The following is a 16,464-nucleotide window of genomic DNA, read 5'->3' on the forward strand; positions in this document are numbered from 1 at the left end:
ATACTTCCTGGAAGCTACCCAGCGAGGCCTGAGATCCCCTCTCCCGGGTTCTGTTGGTTCTGTGTTCACTCTGGTCAATCCATCTGTCAACCGTTGCCGATGAGGCTCGCTCAGGATTCCTCGCCAGCTACATCAGCCGCCCTCAGCCACTAGCCGCCTATCTCCAGCAGAGTAGTATCATAGAGTTCTCCTGACGCTACTTCTTCCCGGTTAGGTCCGCCCAGCCTAATGGTAAGCAGCGCTACTTCTAGCAATTCTCCGGGTTCTTCCTTCAGAGTACTCACTCACTCTCTCTTGCAGACTTTCCAGCCGTGACGTTCTGACCCAGCCGATTCACCTGTAGTTCCGTCCGTAGACCTGCCTGTTTTCCAAATAAAATATCTTAAAACTGTGCATTGCCTCCCGTTCGTATCTGCATGTGGACTCGTCACCTGAAAACCATGACAGAAATAATGCCACAACTGAAGCCAGAAATCCCAGAATATTTGAAAATGAGGTGCCATGGATGTAGAGCAGGAGCAAAGAGGACAGAGAAGGAGGACATTCAAACCATCTCTTCCATCCATCATACTGGGCAACATGAGATTATTAGCTAAAAAAATGGACGAACATCAAGTCCTGACAAGGAGTCAAAAGGAGTATATGTAATGAAGTGTAATGTGTTTTACAGAGACACGGCTGCATGATTATATCCCCAACTCCAGCGTTTCTTTGCCCGGCTTCCTGACAATAGGAAGCATACAGGGATTTAAAGAGCAGTGGGGAAAAGGAAAGGAGGTGGATTAGCAGTTGCTTGTGAATGGCAGATGGTGTCATGGATATTTTGCTGTGAAGTGTTGTTTCTGCAGTCCAGGCATTGAACTCTTGGCAGTAAGTTTCCGTCCACATTATTTACCAAGAGAGTTCACCAGTGTTATTTTGGCAGCTGTTTACATTCCACCCTCAGCTGTTGCTGATAATGTATGTGAGGTTATCGGTTCAGTTGTTGCCAGGATACAGACACAATCCTAATCCCAATGCATTTGTGTGCAATATCTGATGGTTTTAATAATGTCCCGCTCTCTTAAACACTGCTGTTTCATCAGTTTGTCAGGTGATTCACCTGGAAAAACAAGACATTAAATTTGTTTAATACCAATGTCAAGAATACATCTCCCAACCAAGACCTCTTCTGGGGAAATCCAATCCCAATCTTGTTTTTCTCTGCTCTCAATATAAATCTCTTGTTAAGAGACTACCTATTAGGAAGATGACTGTTAGAAAGTGGTGACAGAAAGCCGAAGAAGCCCTACAGGGTTGTTTTGAAGCAACTGATTGGACTTCTCTTTTCCAGCCACATGGAGTTTATGTGACTGACTACATAAACTTCAGTGTGGACAACACCATCCCCACCAGAACAGTGAGATGGTTCCCTAATAATAAACCCTGGATCAATGGTGAGCTAAAGGAAATGGTAATACTAGAAAAAAAGAGCAATTAGGGAGTGAAAAAGGGAGTCATTGTGGAGTATACAGAAGCAGTTCAAAGTCAAGATTAAAGATAGCAAGGAGAAACACAGGAATAAGCTGGACAATAAACTACAGAGGAACAATATCAGAGATGTGTGTTCAGGGATGAAGAAGATCACAGGCTTCAAGCAAAAGGAGGATTGTATAGATGGAAGTCTGGACAGAGCCAATGAGCTAAAGACATTCTTCAATAGGTTCTGTTCAGGAACAAGCTCATCATCATCCTCTCCTGTCCCCAGCCAAACAGACATCCCACCCTCATCTGACCCAAAACTTTCCTGTCAAACCTCAGATGTTCCACCTCAGTCATGGATTATTCTGCTTTAGCAAGTTTGCTTTTAACCAGATCTGGAGATGCTGTTGCTCCTTTGCCTCCCCTTCCCACTTTTCTGTATCTAGAAGTCAGGTGAAAAGGCAGCTGGAAAGACTGAACCGGAACAAGGCTGCAGGTCCAGATGATATCAGCCCCAGAGTCCTGAAGGTCTGTTGTGAGCAGCTCTGTGGGATTCTGCAACATCTCTTCAAACTTGGCCTGACCCAAGAGAAGGTTCCATTGTTGAGGAAGAGATCCTGCCTTGTTCTGGTACCGAAGAAAACTCATCCTCCAGTCATTAATGACTATAGACCTGTTGCCTAGACATCCCACATCATGAAGGTCTGGGAGAGATTTCTGTTGGTCCACCTGTAAGCAGATAAGCACATATCAGGGCCCCCTGCAGTTTGCTTATTGCCATTGAGTTGGAGTTGAAGATACCATTATACACCTGCTTCAACACACCCATTGTCATCTGGACAAAGCAGGCAGCACTGTGAGGATCATGTTTTTTGATTTATCGTATGCATTTACAGTTTTTTTGGATTGCTTAAGCACGATTGTCAAAACAGGGCCCGTGTTTTCAAAACACTACACACAATTAGCACAACCACACACCCAATTAGCAAAACACTACAGATCCTTTGCATAATTAAACACTCTTGTAAAAACTATACACTTCTGTTTAAAAACCACACTTTGTTACCATATGAAACACACGTTTCACATTACTATACTCTGTTTGCACGAGTTACACTCTGCTGTGATAAACCTAAAACACTTTTAGCACTTCTACTTCCCTATGATTAGAGTTGGCTACCATCAACAAAGTACAAATATAATGTAAATTCACCAAACACTACACAAGACCAATGTTGCAGACTGAAGAAACTCATTTATTTCTCAACACGCCCAAAATGTTGACATGGAGATTCATAATACTGTAACAAAATGTCACTTTACGTATTGTACTGTAAGTTTACTGTAAAAAACAAAACAAAACAAAAACTAGACATTGTCTCTTCGCCTAGCTGGATCTGGCCAGAGAATTTCATCAACATCGCAGGCAATGTTGTCATTAGCAAGACACCTTGGAAAGAAACGTCTTGAATGACGAATCCATCCTTGCATTGCTGCTACCTCCATCTGGTCACAGGCCTCCTTCATGGCTTGGATGAGGGGTACCTCGGCCTGGAGATGGAGATCATATACCTTCCACCGCCTTGCCGAGAAAAACTCTTCTATAGGGTTGAGAAATGGAGAGTATGGTGGAAGATATAGGACGGTGAAATGCGGATGTTGCTGAAACCAGTTCTGAACCAGAGCAGAGCGGTGGAAAGACACATTGTCCCAGACAACAATGTATTGCATATGATCGATTTGATTTGCTGCTGTTATGTTGTGCAATTGGTCCAAGAATGTAAGTATGAGTGCTGTGTTGTAAGGGCCCACATGGGCATGGCGGTGGAGGACCCCATTCTGTGTAATGGCTGCACAGAGTGTTATATTACCCCCACGTTGCCCTGGGACATTGACTATAGCCCTGTGGCCAATGATGTTTCTTCCCCTCCTTCGTGTTCTCGTCAGGTTGAACCCAGCCTCATCTACGTAAATGAACTCATGCTGGATCTCCTCTCCATCCATTTGTAAAACTCTCTGAAGAACAGTGTCAGGCAAAATTGTGTTCAGTGTAGCTCTAGTATACATATTACAGTACAGTAAAAGATTATGAGACAGTATGCAAGATCACAATGCTTAGGTGAATACATACCTCTGCATAATCATGCCGCAGTCGTTTCACCCTTTCGGAATTGCGCTCGAAAGGCACTCGATAAATTTTCTTCATTTGAATATGGTTTTTTATTAGGATGCGTGCCAGTGTTGATGTTGAGACCTGATAGCTATTGTTGAAACCGACCTGGTTATTGACAATGTTAGCTTGGAGCTGATTGAGGGTTATAGCATTGTTGGCCAAAACCATGTTTACTATCTCCCTCTCTTGCTGTTCTGTGAACATAGGAGGCCTTCCCCCTCGTCGTTCCTGACCCTCAATCCTATGTAGAAAAAAAACAGTAAACAATAGTACAGTAATTTCACAGGAAAAGGTAACAGAAGTGCTGATAGTGCATAGAATACAGTACTGTAAACAGTTGCTGAAACTGTGCAGATGTTTTTGATATGAGGATATTTTTACAATACCTATTTTCCAGTCGAAATGTTCTTATCACACTTGTCACTGTGTATCGGCTTAGATTTGGATGTACTCACAGTCCAGCCTCCCTCAGCGTCAGGCCGTGGTTGACAACGTGGTCAACCAGTGTTGCGCGGATCTCATTTGTCAGATTCGGTCCTCTTTGAGCACGTTCTTGTCTTCCTCTTCCTCCATCATGGCCTCCATCTCTTCCTCTTCCGTTGATTCCTCCTCTGTTGATTCCTCTTCCTCCCCTTCCTCCTTGTCCTTCTCCTCCTGCTTGTCCATGTCCTCCTCCTCCTCCACCTCGTCCTCAACCTCGTCCTCCACCTCGTCTTTCCATTGTGCTTGAAGACCGATGAACTCCTGCTGCTTTTTATAGTGCTTATACACCTGTTTGGTGTGTCTACAATTAAGCAAACAAGTGTTTGCATACCTGATGACTGTGTTGAATCAATTGGTTGGAAGGTGCGGTAATTTGACAGTCAGTGCTTTGGTATTGCAAGGAAGTGACTTCATAATAGAATTTTGTGTGTAATGTATGTTAAGTGTGTTTAGTGTTTTGCAAATCACTGTGTAGAGTTTTGCATCAAATGTGAGGTTGACAATGTGCTTATAGTTGTGCAAATATGGGCTGATGTTTTGCTTCTTAAGTGTAAGGTTTTGCTAATAGTGTACTACTTTTAACTTTAATGTGTAAGCAATCCAAAAAAACTGTAACACCCTTCAGCCTGGTTTGCTTTGTGGGAAACTCCAGAAAACTCAAGTCAACAATCACCTGGATCTATGACTACTTAACAAACAGACCATAGTTTGTGAGACTGAAGCAGTGTGTGTCTAACCAGGTAGTCAGCAACACAGGAGTACCACAGGGGACTGTACTCTCACCATTCCTTTTCACTCTGTACACTTCAGACTTCCAGTACAAGTCCGACTTCTGTCATCTACAGAGATACTCAGATAATTCTGCAGTGTCGGATGAATCAGAGATGGACAAGAAGCTGAGTACAGAGAGCTGGTGGACCACTTTGTAGGATGGTATGGAAACAATTATCTCATCTTCAATATGACTGTCGAGGGACCAAGCAGTACATAGTGGAGGACACAGGTGTTGGATTCAAAAAGGGGGTTTTATTTACCCAAAGCACAAAAATATTTAACAAAGTCAGGAATTAAACTGGCATGCCATTAAAAGAGGTCAACTGAAAATACTGAACACAGACAGACACAAACAAAACTGACCTAATGAAATGACAAACAAGTTCCCTTAAATAATAGTTTAGCTAAACCATAGACACATACAATAGGGGAAAACAAAATGGCTGCCACATAACTACTAACTCAAATGAAATAAACCTAAACACCCCCTAAGACTCCCCCACTTGGCAAAAGGCACTTGGTTCAGTCCAATGAGGCCATCAGCTGCACTTCAGTGATCAGCCACGCCTTAGACACGCCTTCTCCCACCCGGAAGGGGAAGCCAAACACCAAAGTAACTCAAACAAAGAAAAGAGTATTAGTACAACATAATAATCTGAATTGACCTTGCAGTGTTAATATGTGTGCACTCCATATAAACATTGTAAGGTAAAAAAGGAATAAACTAAGAGATACAATGAAGGAATATTTAAAGTAATAACTAAAGTGAATTAAAGAGAAAGCAAATTGTTGTAGGGTGTGTTCTTACCCTGTGTGGCTTGCCATCACAATGACCGAAACAGGGCATACATCAGACAATGTTTCTGTCATGGGAAAACAAGTGGAGGTGGTGGAGTATAAATATTTTTGTGTTCACCTCAACAGCAGACTGGACTAGAAACTGTGAAGCAGTTTATAAGAAGGGACAGAGCAGACTGTACTTCCTGAAGAAGCTTAGGTCCTTCAGGGTTTGTAGCACGATGCTGCAGATGTTCTATAAGTCTGTTGTGGAGAGAGATTTGTTATGTCATCATCTCTATGGATAGCAGCATCAGAACCAGTGACTTAAAATGCTCAACAAGCTTATAAAGAAGGCTGGCTCTGTATTCTATCAGAGGTTTCTTCAGATCCACTGTAAGACAGATCTCTACAGAAGATCCTTTCTGCCCACAGCCATCCTCCTCCACAACACCTGCAAAATATGAATATGAAGTATTTTTAAATTACACTGAATAGAATTCAAATGCTAAAACAATTGTAATATTATATAGAAGTTGAACCATATTTTACAATTTTTTTTTTATTTTTAGTCTTCAAGCTCTGCTTGAAAGTTGCTGGATAATAGGAAAATGCTACACAGCTTTCTATCTACATCTATCTTTGTATCAATACAACCTGTCTACACAACTTCAAACATCATAAAAACCATCGTTAAAAAAAAACCCAAAAGGACAAAGAATGTCGAAAATCTTCTATAAATGCTCGTGAGTACCTCCGAGCTTCTGAGCTCTCTTTTTTTATGTGGGCAGTCCTTTGCTAAGCTCGATATTTAAAACATAATCAGATAAAAGCAGCAAGCCTTTCAAGGATATGTCACTTCATATCAGGGCTGTTGAAGGCAGGTATTCCCAGCTGTGTGTCTCACACATTGTCCTTCCCAAGCATGGCTCATTACAATGCCTTACAAAAGTATTTACAAAAGCACCTTGAACTTTTTCACGTTTTGTCAGGTTGTTACCATAAACTTTAATGATAAAAAAGTATATTGAAGTTTTGCCACAAAAACAAACTATGCAGATGAAAAAAGCTAAGGTGCTCAGGTCAACTGAGACTTGGAAAAAACTTTTGAAGTCTTTTTTTCAAAAAAGTTTGTTCTTTAAAGTATTCACTCAAGGGTGGGTCGAATATAAATGTACTTTGCTGATTTATTTATTTATTGGCAAAAGTTGTAACTAAATACATAACACAATAAAATGTAGGACAGTTGAAGAAGTTTGAATACTGTTGCAAGGCTCAATTACTCAATCTGATGTACAACACAAAGGAAATTGAAAAGGAATTCTAGGCTGTTTTCATTTTAAACAAAATCTATCTTCATGTGTTCATCTGCCAAATCTACTCTTTTTTTTCTGTCTAAACAGATTTCCAGATATCCCTGGACAAGAGATGTAATGATCAGTGTCTCCGTGCAATTGTGGAAATTAATGAAGAAGCGCAACAAGCCCCCCACCCCACTGTCAGCCCCCCAGTAACAACATGATCTAGTTGCTGAAAATTTTGTTTCCATAACAAAGTTCCTGCTACACTCAGGTTGGAACACATTGCTTTCTGCCTTTTTTAGCTAGCTGTTCCCCGGAAATATATTACAATCCACAATAAAAACAATAACAAACACTGCATGACAATATATTTCTGTGATTAAAGGGTGGCATGTGTTACTTAGGGAACAGCTGTCATTTTAGATGCATACATTTAGCAAAGGGACTCTTTAAAATTCACTGATCTGACTGGTGGTACCTCCTCCTGTCATCTCCAAATGCATCTCCTCGCACATTTCCACTTCTGAAGGAATCCTACCTGCCTCATGGAAGCAATCTTTTTGTGTAAGGTGAGGATGGGTTGCATGTCTGAGCATAATTGGAGGAAGTTATCTGTCTTTGCACCCCAGGGTTTATTTTTACAAGCTTGAAACAATGGTGTCAATTCATTCTAGTCTTTCATGACTCTCCCTGCATCTATTTTCTTTGCACAAGGATCAATATGGGACACCATCTTGCAGCTGGTAAACTGACTGCATCGTTATGTTTGTGTGCATGTGTGTGTCCCCATTCAATCCCAATTTGTGTCTGAAGAGTTTTGTATCTACAAGAGGCTCTCTCAGAGGAACAGTTTATTTGTAGAGGAACAGTTTATTTGTAGAAGAACGTGAGAAAAGAGAGGAAAAGGGTGAGGAATGATGGAAAGTAAATGGCAACTGTCACCAGACATCCCATAATTCCTTGAAAAAGTACTCTTTCTTATTCAACTTTTTCACATTTTGTCTTGTTCTAACCACAATCTTTTAAAGTATTTTATTTGGATCTTATGTTATGGAAAAGTACACATGATATAAAAAAGCGGATATGTAAAATTCTTTTTAAACACAAATCGGAAAAAGTGCAGAGAGCATTTGTATATAGCGCCCCTGAGTCAAAACTTTGCAGGACCATTTCTCATGTCATGCATATCTGCCCACTTAGCACATGTGGACACTAAAAATCTGTGTCCATACTTTTTTGGAAACAAAAGCTCAGTTTCTGTCAGATTGAATGCAGAGTGTCTTTGAAAGTTAGTTTTCAAGTCTTGCCAAAAATTCTCAATTGGATTTAGATCTGGACTGCGCCATTCTAGCTCATGTGTAGGCTTTGTTGTGCAATTATACACTGTTTAAAGTTATTTAATGTTTGTGACAGATAGGCACAGAGCTGTTTCGCATGCAGGATCTTTGTCCCTGCATCTGATTGTGAAGTTAGGACTGCAACTTAGCTCTGTATTTGCCTGGACATGTTGTTTGTCCGGATTCAGTCAGGTCCTCTGCTGAAGCAGGCAGTCGGGTCTAGCAGACCCTGGATCAAGTGTTGTTGGTCCAGGCAATCTTTCAGATGTTCCAGCAGATGAGGCCATATGGCCCCATGGTTCAGGCCCTCTCCCTTGTCCTGGAGAGATGATCAGTGCAGCTGCTGAAGAGGTCTGGAGAAGTGGGGGTCTTTTTCTGTGGGAGGAAAGTTTTTATCACCAGCAGGGGACCCCCTGGTGAGAGAAGGAAGGGGCTGTCCCCACTGGCTCTCTCTCCTCTGTGGCTGTGTCATCAGAATGGCATACCGCGCACGTGACGTCACCGTCTCAAGAGCAACGCCCCTTGCCGCTTAGGTAGGGCATACAGGTAGAGAACATCCGTAGCAACCAGCTATTACACGCGCAACAGAACCAGCGATATGACCGACTTTGCAGCCGTTAAACTTTCCCAAGACGATGTTCCAGGCGCACGGATTACTGGCCGCACTGTCGAAGAACACACCAACCTTCAGCTCAAACGATGGCTTGAGTGTCGAGGGCTTAAAAAGACGAGAAAAGGGGCCGAGTTGATCGAACGGTAAGCTTTGTTTTTTTTCTTCCTGCGCGGCGGTCATGGCGTCATCGGCCGTTTTTTTTGTTTGTAATCACCGTCCAGGGATCGGTATATGTTTAATGTTTGTCTCATTTGAAATGTTTTTGAGTAAGCTATCCTGGTAGCAGGCTATCATGTTAGCGCCTGCTACCATGATAGCCTATATGCTGTCATGGTAGCAGGCGCTTCATTATTAACATGTCGGCCACCAAAATACTCTTACCTGTTCACTACTTGATGTCGCTGGAATTGGGTCAGGATGTTCTTCGGTTGGGCCCTTTCCTCCGACAAAATGCTTGCTACATATGTACTTGAATTTGGTAACTTTTTCCGGGTTGAACTATTGTGTAGGCCGACCGCCCCGGTGTACCAGCACACACATTTCTCCTTGGCAGTCTTGAAGAAAACATCCTTCATATGCGGCCGATCAGCGTACCTCGAGTCGCTGTTGCCCGTTCCATAGCAACAATGTTTAAGAACCATGGTTTTAGATTTGGAAAAAGCAGTCGTTTACCGAGTAAAACCAAGGGTAACGCACGTCTCTTTTACAGCGAAACAGCGGCGGACTATGCAAGCTTGTCCTACTGCGTACCACGTGATGTGACGTCATTGTGACGTTACGTTTCTAAAAATAGCTCGCTCGCGGTACGCCATTCAACCATTTTGATGATGCTGGCGGTACTATCACAACAGCTTTGATCTAAATTATTCCATTGTAGATCTAGTCGTACATTTAAGTTTTGTGGCCCTGCAAAAACACATGTTCAATTAAATTCAGTCACACAGATTCAAATACTAATTATAAAACACTCCTTTAAAGCACAGGTTATATTACTAAAAAGCTTTCTATCTGTAGAAACACTGCCGATTTACAGCAATCACACCTGAATGAAGACATGAACTTTAGTTTGCCATCCTCTTTCTATTTTCAGATAATGGATTAAGCAGTATTCAACCCTATATATGTAACGTCTGCCTTCATGAAGCAACAGGTGGAATTTGTTTACCTGTTGGATGACTTCTAAACTTACTGCACTGGAGTTTATTTAGGAGTGTCAAAGTAAAAGGGGCTGAAAAAACATCCACCCAAAACTTTAAAAATTTTATCTGAATATTTTGTATCCTCTGTCATGTTTGCCTTATCGGGCCCACATGCAGAACACACTCGGTGACAACAGGTAAGTTTAAAGGTTTTACTTGACTCTGGAGTATACCAGGCTGCAGAGCTAATCTGCGAGGGCAGGAGACGGCTCGAACGGGAGCCCAGAACCATGGAACCGGATCAATCTGGGAGGTAAGGGAAATGATTAATTCTCGGAAAGTAATTTTGTAAAATAACTGAGGGACGTAAGCTTACCACGAGGTGCAGTGTGGACTCAGCTTGGATGTTGGCAGCAGGTGTACTGGCAGCTGGAGAGCGGAGTGAGGGGGTCCGAGCAGCACCGGGGGAATCCAGGGATCCAGAACAGCGGGAGGAACCAGGGAAACGTCGGAAGGAGCCTTACGTCCAGGGAGCAGGGGTCGACTCGAGAGGAACCAGGGGAACACAGGAGGAGTCACCTCGAGGAAGACAGCAGAGCACGAGGAAGGACGAAGGAACACAAGAAGGTACCTGGGAGACACAAAGGGCGATTATGAGCACGGGAGGTAGGTTAAGTGGCGAGAGGTCATGGCTAGTAGGCATACCACAACGGTAACACTCTGGCATCCTCCTGCTGTTCGAGCGCAGTTCTTATAGTGCAGCTCCGGTGCTGCTGAACGAGCTGCAGGTGCGCGCACTCCGCCCACCAGCCAACCACGAACACCTGTGGAGAAAGCGGAGACGGCAGCAGGCTGCATGGCCCTGCCGGCTGAGTCCTGACACCAGGGGTGGACTGGGACAAAAAATCGGCCCTGGCATTTTGGATTAGACTGGCCCACCACATGGTTCCTAAACAAGCGCGCTTGGCCTCCCCTGGGATTGCCAATCCCATGTTAACTGCGCTGGCTTCCATTCTGTGAATGCATCTTCCTGTCTCTAGATCATAAATTCAATTGTTCAAACAGTTATGAGCTGATTTTCCATTTAATATATGTGGATTACTGCACAGTGGCGCAGTGGGTAGCACTGTTGCCTTGCAGCAAGAAGGTCCTGGGTTCGAGTACACCCCTGGGTCTTTCTGCATGGAGTTTGCATGTTCTCCCTGTGCATGCGTGGGTTCTCTCCGGGTACTCCGGCTTCCTCCCACAGTCCAAAAACATGACTGTTAGGTTGATTGGCTTCTCCAAATTGTCCTTAGGTGTGAGTGTGTGCGTGAATGGTTGTTTGTCTCTCTGTGTTGCCCTGCGACAGACTGGCGACCTGTCCAGGGTGTACCCCGCCTCTCGCCCATTTGACAGCTGGAGATAGGCACCAGCAACCCCCGCGACCCCATGAGGGATAAGCGGTTTGGAAAATGGATGGATGAATGGATGGATGGATGGATGGATTACGAATTGTGTTTTGGTCATCAAACTGTGTGCAGGTAACATGTTTTCGTGCTGCTGGGCGATCATAACCAGCAGAGAGCTGGTTGTAGGTGAGACCGGCAGTTCCTTGGCCTCTAGGCAGGGGGCGCTCAAGGAGCACCGCTCCTGATCCAAAACTGTAGAGTGACAGCAAATTATGGATGTATTATTAGCGAGTTTTGCTAAACAAGTAAAGCACTAAAACGACTCTAAACATCCAGCTGGAACAGGACTGATGAAGGAAGGCTTTCCTCCCTGGCAGTGAGCTCCACTGAGACTGAGAAACTTTTAAAACTGAAGAAGATAAAGAGAACTTTTACTGGAAAATGAAGATATTTTTGTGCAGAAAGAGCTGCACATGGACTTAATTTATAAGTAGAGGTAAGACAGCGATAATTATTCATGTTTTGTTTCTGTAATGAAATGTGCTTAATGTGGGTTATAGTTTTAGAATGTGTTACAAATGCAGAAATCCATCATAACTCATAAACTGTTACAGTCAAATGACAAATAATTAATTTTTATTTGTTCATCAAATAATCAATATTTTTTCCATGTATCTTGGTGAATTAATTTGGCTCAATCAGTCGCCTTCAGCACTTTGCAACGAGTCTATTCTGTAGAGTGTATATATTTGTAAATCTGACTCTGATGACGTCAGTGCCTCACCAGCTATCAACCCTACCGCACGTCGCTGACTACAACCACCACCACCATATTTTACATCAGCAACCGGAGCAGATGAAGGGCCTGCTGTTGGGAACATGTCAGTCAGTTTGACACATTTCGCAGCGTCCGTTTGAAGAACTTGTTTCTTTTTTTCGCGCAGTTCTCCGCGCAGTTCTCCGCGCCTCCCTTGCGTTTCTTATCCATTACTGTCAACACCGCTGCACAAAGTTTCACATGGAGCGTGAAGGTGTTTTTCTCCTTTATGATTGGCCTAGCCCTTTAGACTGTCAGGGATGATAACCAATGGGCTGCAGTAGCCTGTGGTAAGGGCCGGATGATCGGAACAGACTCTTGCGCTGCTGATTTTATTTTTCTTCATGCATTATGCAAATATAACGAGGCAGATATATATAATAATAATCCATCCATCCATTTTCCAAACCGCTTTATCCCTCATGGGGTTGCGGGGGTTGCTGGTGTCAATCTCCAGCGTTCACCGGGCGAGAGGCAGGGTACACCCTGGACAGGCCGCCAGTCTGTTGCAGGGCAACACAGAGAGACAAACAGGACAAACAACCATTCACACACACACTCACACCTAAGGACAATTTGGAGAGGCCAATTAACCTAACAGTCATGTTTTTGGTCTGTGGGAGGAAGCCGGAGTACCCGGAGAGAACCCACGCATGCACAGGGAGAACATGCAAACTCCATGCAGAAAGACCCAGGGTGTACTCGAACCCAGGACCTTCTTGCTGCAAGGCAACAGCGCTACCCACTGCGCCACTGTACAGCCAATAATAATAATAATAATATTAATAATAATACATATTATTAATATACATGTCGGGTCTGCCGGCCCAAACAGCACGTCGGCCCACCGGGCAAATGCCCGGTACGCCCGATTACCAGTCCATGCCTGCCTGACACTATCACTTTTCTTCCACTGCACAATAATATGGTATTTGATGTTGGTCTATCGCGAGACAAAATGTGAAAAAGTTAACTGGGTTTTGATTGTTCCTGTGTGGGACATTTTTTTGCTTTAACATGAGAGATGAGATGAAATGAGTAAACACGGAGATGGAGAACAGGTATCTTGTCAGCATTTCTGCCTGTAGCATGCCTACACACATGTTTGCGAGATCAAAAAGTCTCAATTTGTCTTTGTGCCAGAAATTGAAAAGGATGGTTGGGGTTATCAGAAACTATGGGAGGTTCTGCAAAGCTTTGCATTATTAGATGTGGGGTCAAATAAAGTTCAACACTGCAGTTTGACCCAGAACCATTGTCAGGATACATGCACGCTAACAAGTGCGTCCAAAATTCAGCTTCATGGGAGAAAGCTGCTCACAGCTCCTCAAAGCACCATATAGACACCAACACTCACACACACATACAGCTGATGAGCTTATCTCGACTGAATGCAGCCTATTTATTTGTTTGCCGAGACTGGAGATATAGCATAGGGAGCAAAAAGCCCAAGACACTGTAAATCCATTTATGTGTGACAGAAAGTGCCAGTTCCTATCTAGCCATGTTTGTACACATCTGCACGGTCTAGTTATCATCAGACTGAACTGAAGCTGACTCAAAAGAAGCCCCTTTGTGTCAGTCCTTTAGCAGCACGCCACCTATAAGGAGAGAGGACATTTGTATTCAGCAAGCCTCCTGCATGTTGGTGAGCTGCTTCACTTAATCAGCCTTTAAAAGCCAAAGCAAATCACTCTCTTGTTCTGATTAGTAAAAGCCAAGCATATCAAGAAGAAAATTAATCTTATAACATTGATTTAGATCTTAGTTGTCGTCATAGAATCATATTCTGTACAAGGTCAATTTCATCACTTTTTAAAAATAGAATATCTGCTGGGTTTAACATGTTTCAGTGAAGATCGAAGTCCAAGCGCCAGATAATCAGTGAGATCCTACAAATCATTAGAATTCCACAACATTCTCAGATAATGCTCTGGAGTTCTTTAAAGGCAGTTAAAAATAGCACATAGAAAGTGATTGCATCAAATGGAAGACAAAATGAATGCACTTTTGTTTTAAGGGGAATTGTGCCGCAAAAAAAGCCCTGTATTCAAGAATTTTGAATTGGCCCCTTCTTTTTATAGATTCCACATCCTGAGAGCCAGCTTCTGCAGCCGAGGATCAGACCGCCAAGGTCCACGCCATCAGCTGCCACCCATCGCACAATGGACCTGACCCCTTTGGCCCCTCTGACAGTTGGTGAGCCCATTGGAAGGTGGACCCATGTTTCCTCCTCAGGCTGTGCTCGCCAGCGTGCCCCACCTCCAGACCTGGCTTCAGAGCTGCGCCCCGGCGACCCACATCTGGGCATAGGAACATTGTTTCCAAATATTAATTTCTTGTCATCAGGGGTATGTGGGCTGCACTCCGTCTGGTCCCTCACCTAGGACCTGTCCGCCTTGGGTGTCCCTACTAGGGGCATGAAGACCCTGATAGCATAGCTGCTTGGGTCATTGGAACACTCAAACCCCTCCACCACGATAAGATGGCAGCCCAAGAGAGGGGTCGGGGAGGATGTCCTGCCCAAAGTGGAGGAGTTTAAGTATCTCGGGGTCTTATTCACAAATGAGGGAAAGATGGAATGAGGGATCAACAGGCGGATTGGTGCTGCGTCTGCTGTGAAGCGGGCGCTTTACCAGTCTGTTGTGGTGAAAAGAGACCTGAATCAAAAGGCGAAGCTCTCGATTTACCGGTCGATCTACGTTCCTACCCTCATCTATGGTCATGAGATTTGGGTCGGGACCGAAAGAACGAGATCAAGAATACAAGCGGCCGAAATGAGTTTTCTCCGTAGGGTGTCTGGGCTCTCCCTTAGAGATAGGGTGAGGAGCTCAGTCATCCGGGGAGGACTCAGAGTAGAGCCGCTGCTCCTCCACGTTGCAGGAGAGACTATGTTTCTTGACTGGCCTGGTAAGGCTTTGGGATTTCCCCGGAGGAGCTGGCTCATGCGGCTGGGGAGAGGGAAGTCTTGGCCTCCCTACTAAGGCTGCTACCCCTGTGACCCGACCCCGAATAATTGAAAGAAGATGGATGGATGGATGGATGAATGGATGGATGAATGGATGGATGGATGGATGTAGATTCTATATTTCTTATGTGTGCATGGATTTTTCTCTCAGCATTCCACTTTCTTCTACTGTCCATATTATGTTTATGGCTGCTCTGTATTGGGAACATGTGCAATGTCTGTGCATTGCTGCCTGTCTCCATGTTGATCCAATTAAACAGATGACACAACACAGTTATGTGTAGAGGCTTTATTTTATCTGCTGGTTACTTTACACAAGGGTTTTCTTATTAATACTCATCTGATGCAGTTATTTTGACAATGCTGAATGAATATATCTTACATTACATTTATATCCACTACTGTTTGTTGATGGTCATTCACTGATTTTAAAATGGAACGCAGAGATGAAAATTACAGTTCCACAGCTTTAAGCAACTTTAACGATAATAATGTACAAAGGGCATGTTCATAAAAAATATTTTTTGAATAAGCCTTGTTCCACATAAAACTAAATATCTGGGAACAATTAACTGACCATGAAAATGTGGGCAGTCCCATGCCAACTTTACAAGGAGAATATGCACATTTTTAGAGTTATTGGTCTATTGGCGATACATAATTAGAGCAGCAAAACTGTTAATCATATGAAAACAATTGTACACACCAGGGATGCATGATAAACAATCTATTTTCCATATGTCTGCAGTTACAGAGTATGTGTGCCAGACCACAGAACTAATCCTCTTTAGGACAGACCAGGAAAGGAGGGGCCACATAGAATTAACAATAACTTTTTAATCCATCTAAGTAGCATATACAATTTACAGATGAGATTTACTTAAAATACACAAAAATATAACTACCTGCAAAGTCTTTCTGTCATGGAGATATGCCCCATTTCGGAACCTCTCGAGCTTGAATTACATTTAGGTGGGCTCCAGTTACGTTATTTCTGGAAACTTATAAATGGACTCATAATTTGCTTTCATGACAGATCTTTTAAAACATAACATTCCATTTATCAGTGAAACAAAATCAAAGTGCAATGGGTCTTATTTACTGAAGCTGTATAATGATACAGGTATGCAAAGGCAGAATACTATACAGAAGATGTGTTTCAGTTTTCAATGCATGTCCTTTGATATGGTTATACATAAACTAAGGTAGGTAAGATTAGTCAACCTTGTT

The 16,464-nt window shown here is 43.2% G+C and overlaps 1 long non-coding RNA gene across 2 annotated transcripts; it reads right to left on the bottom strand.

Annotated features, from left to right (window-relative positions):
- Positions 1 to 2,352: 2,352 nt before the first annotated feature.
- LOC118567292 lies at positions 2,353 to 4,226 on the bottom strand. 2 transcript variants are annotated; one of them, XR_004933576.1, is made up of 3 exons: positions 4,090 to 4,226; positions 3,593 to 3,875; positions 2,353 to 3,477 (listed from the first exon to the last, which is right to left on the bottom strand). It is a non-coding gene; the product is annotated as an uncharacterized LOC118567292 (long non-coding RNA). The 2 variants fall into 2 exon arrangements; XR_004933575.1 differs by having other exon boundaries at positions 4,021 to 4,226.
- Positions 4,227 to 16,464: the final 12,238 nt, after the last annotated feature.

Source organism: Fundulus heteroclitus, chromosome 20 (assembly GCF_011125445.2).
Source record: "Fundulus heteroclitus isolate FHET01 chromosome 20, MU-UCD_Fhet_4.1, whole genome shotgun sequence".
In the NCBI taxonomy this organism is placed as follows: Eukaryota; Metazoa; Chordata; class Actinopteri; order Cyprinodontiformes; family Fundulidae; genus Fundulus; species Fundulus heteroclitus.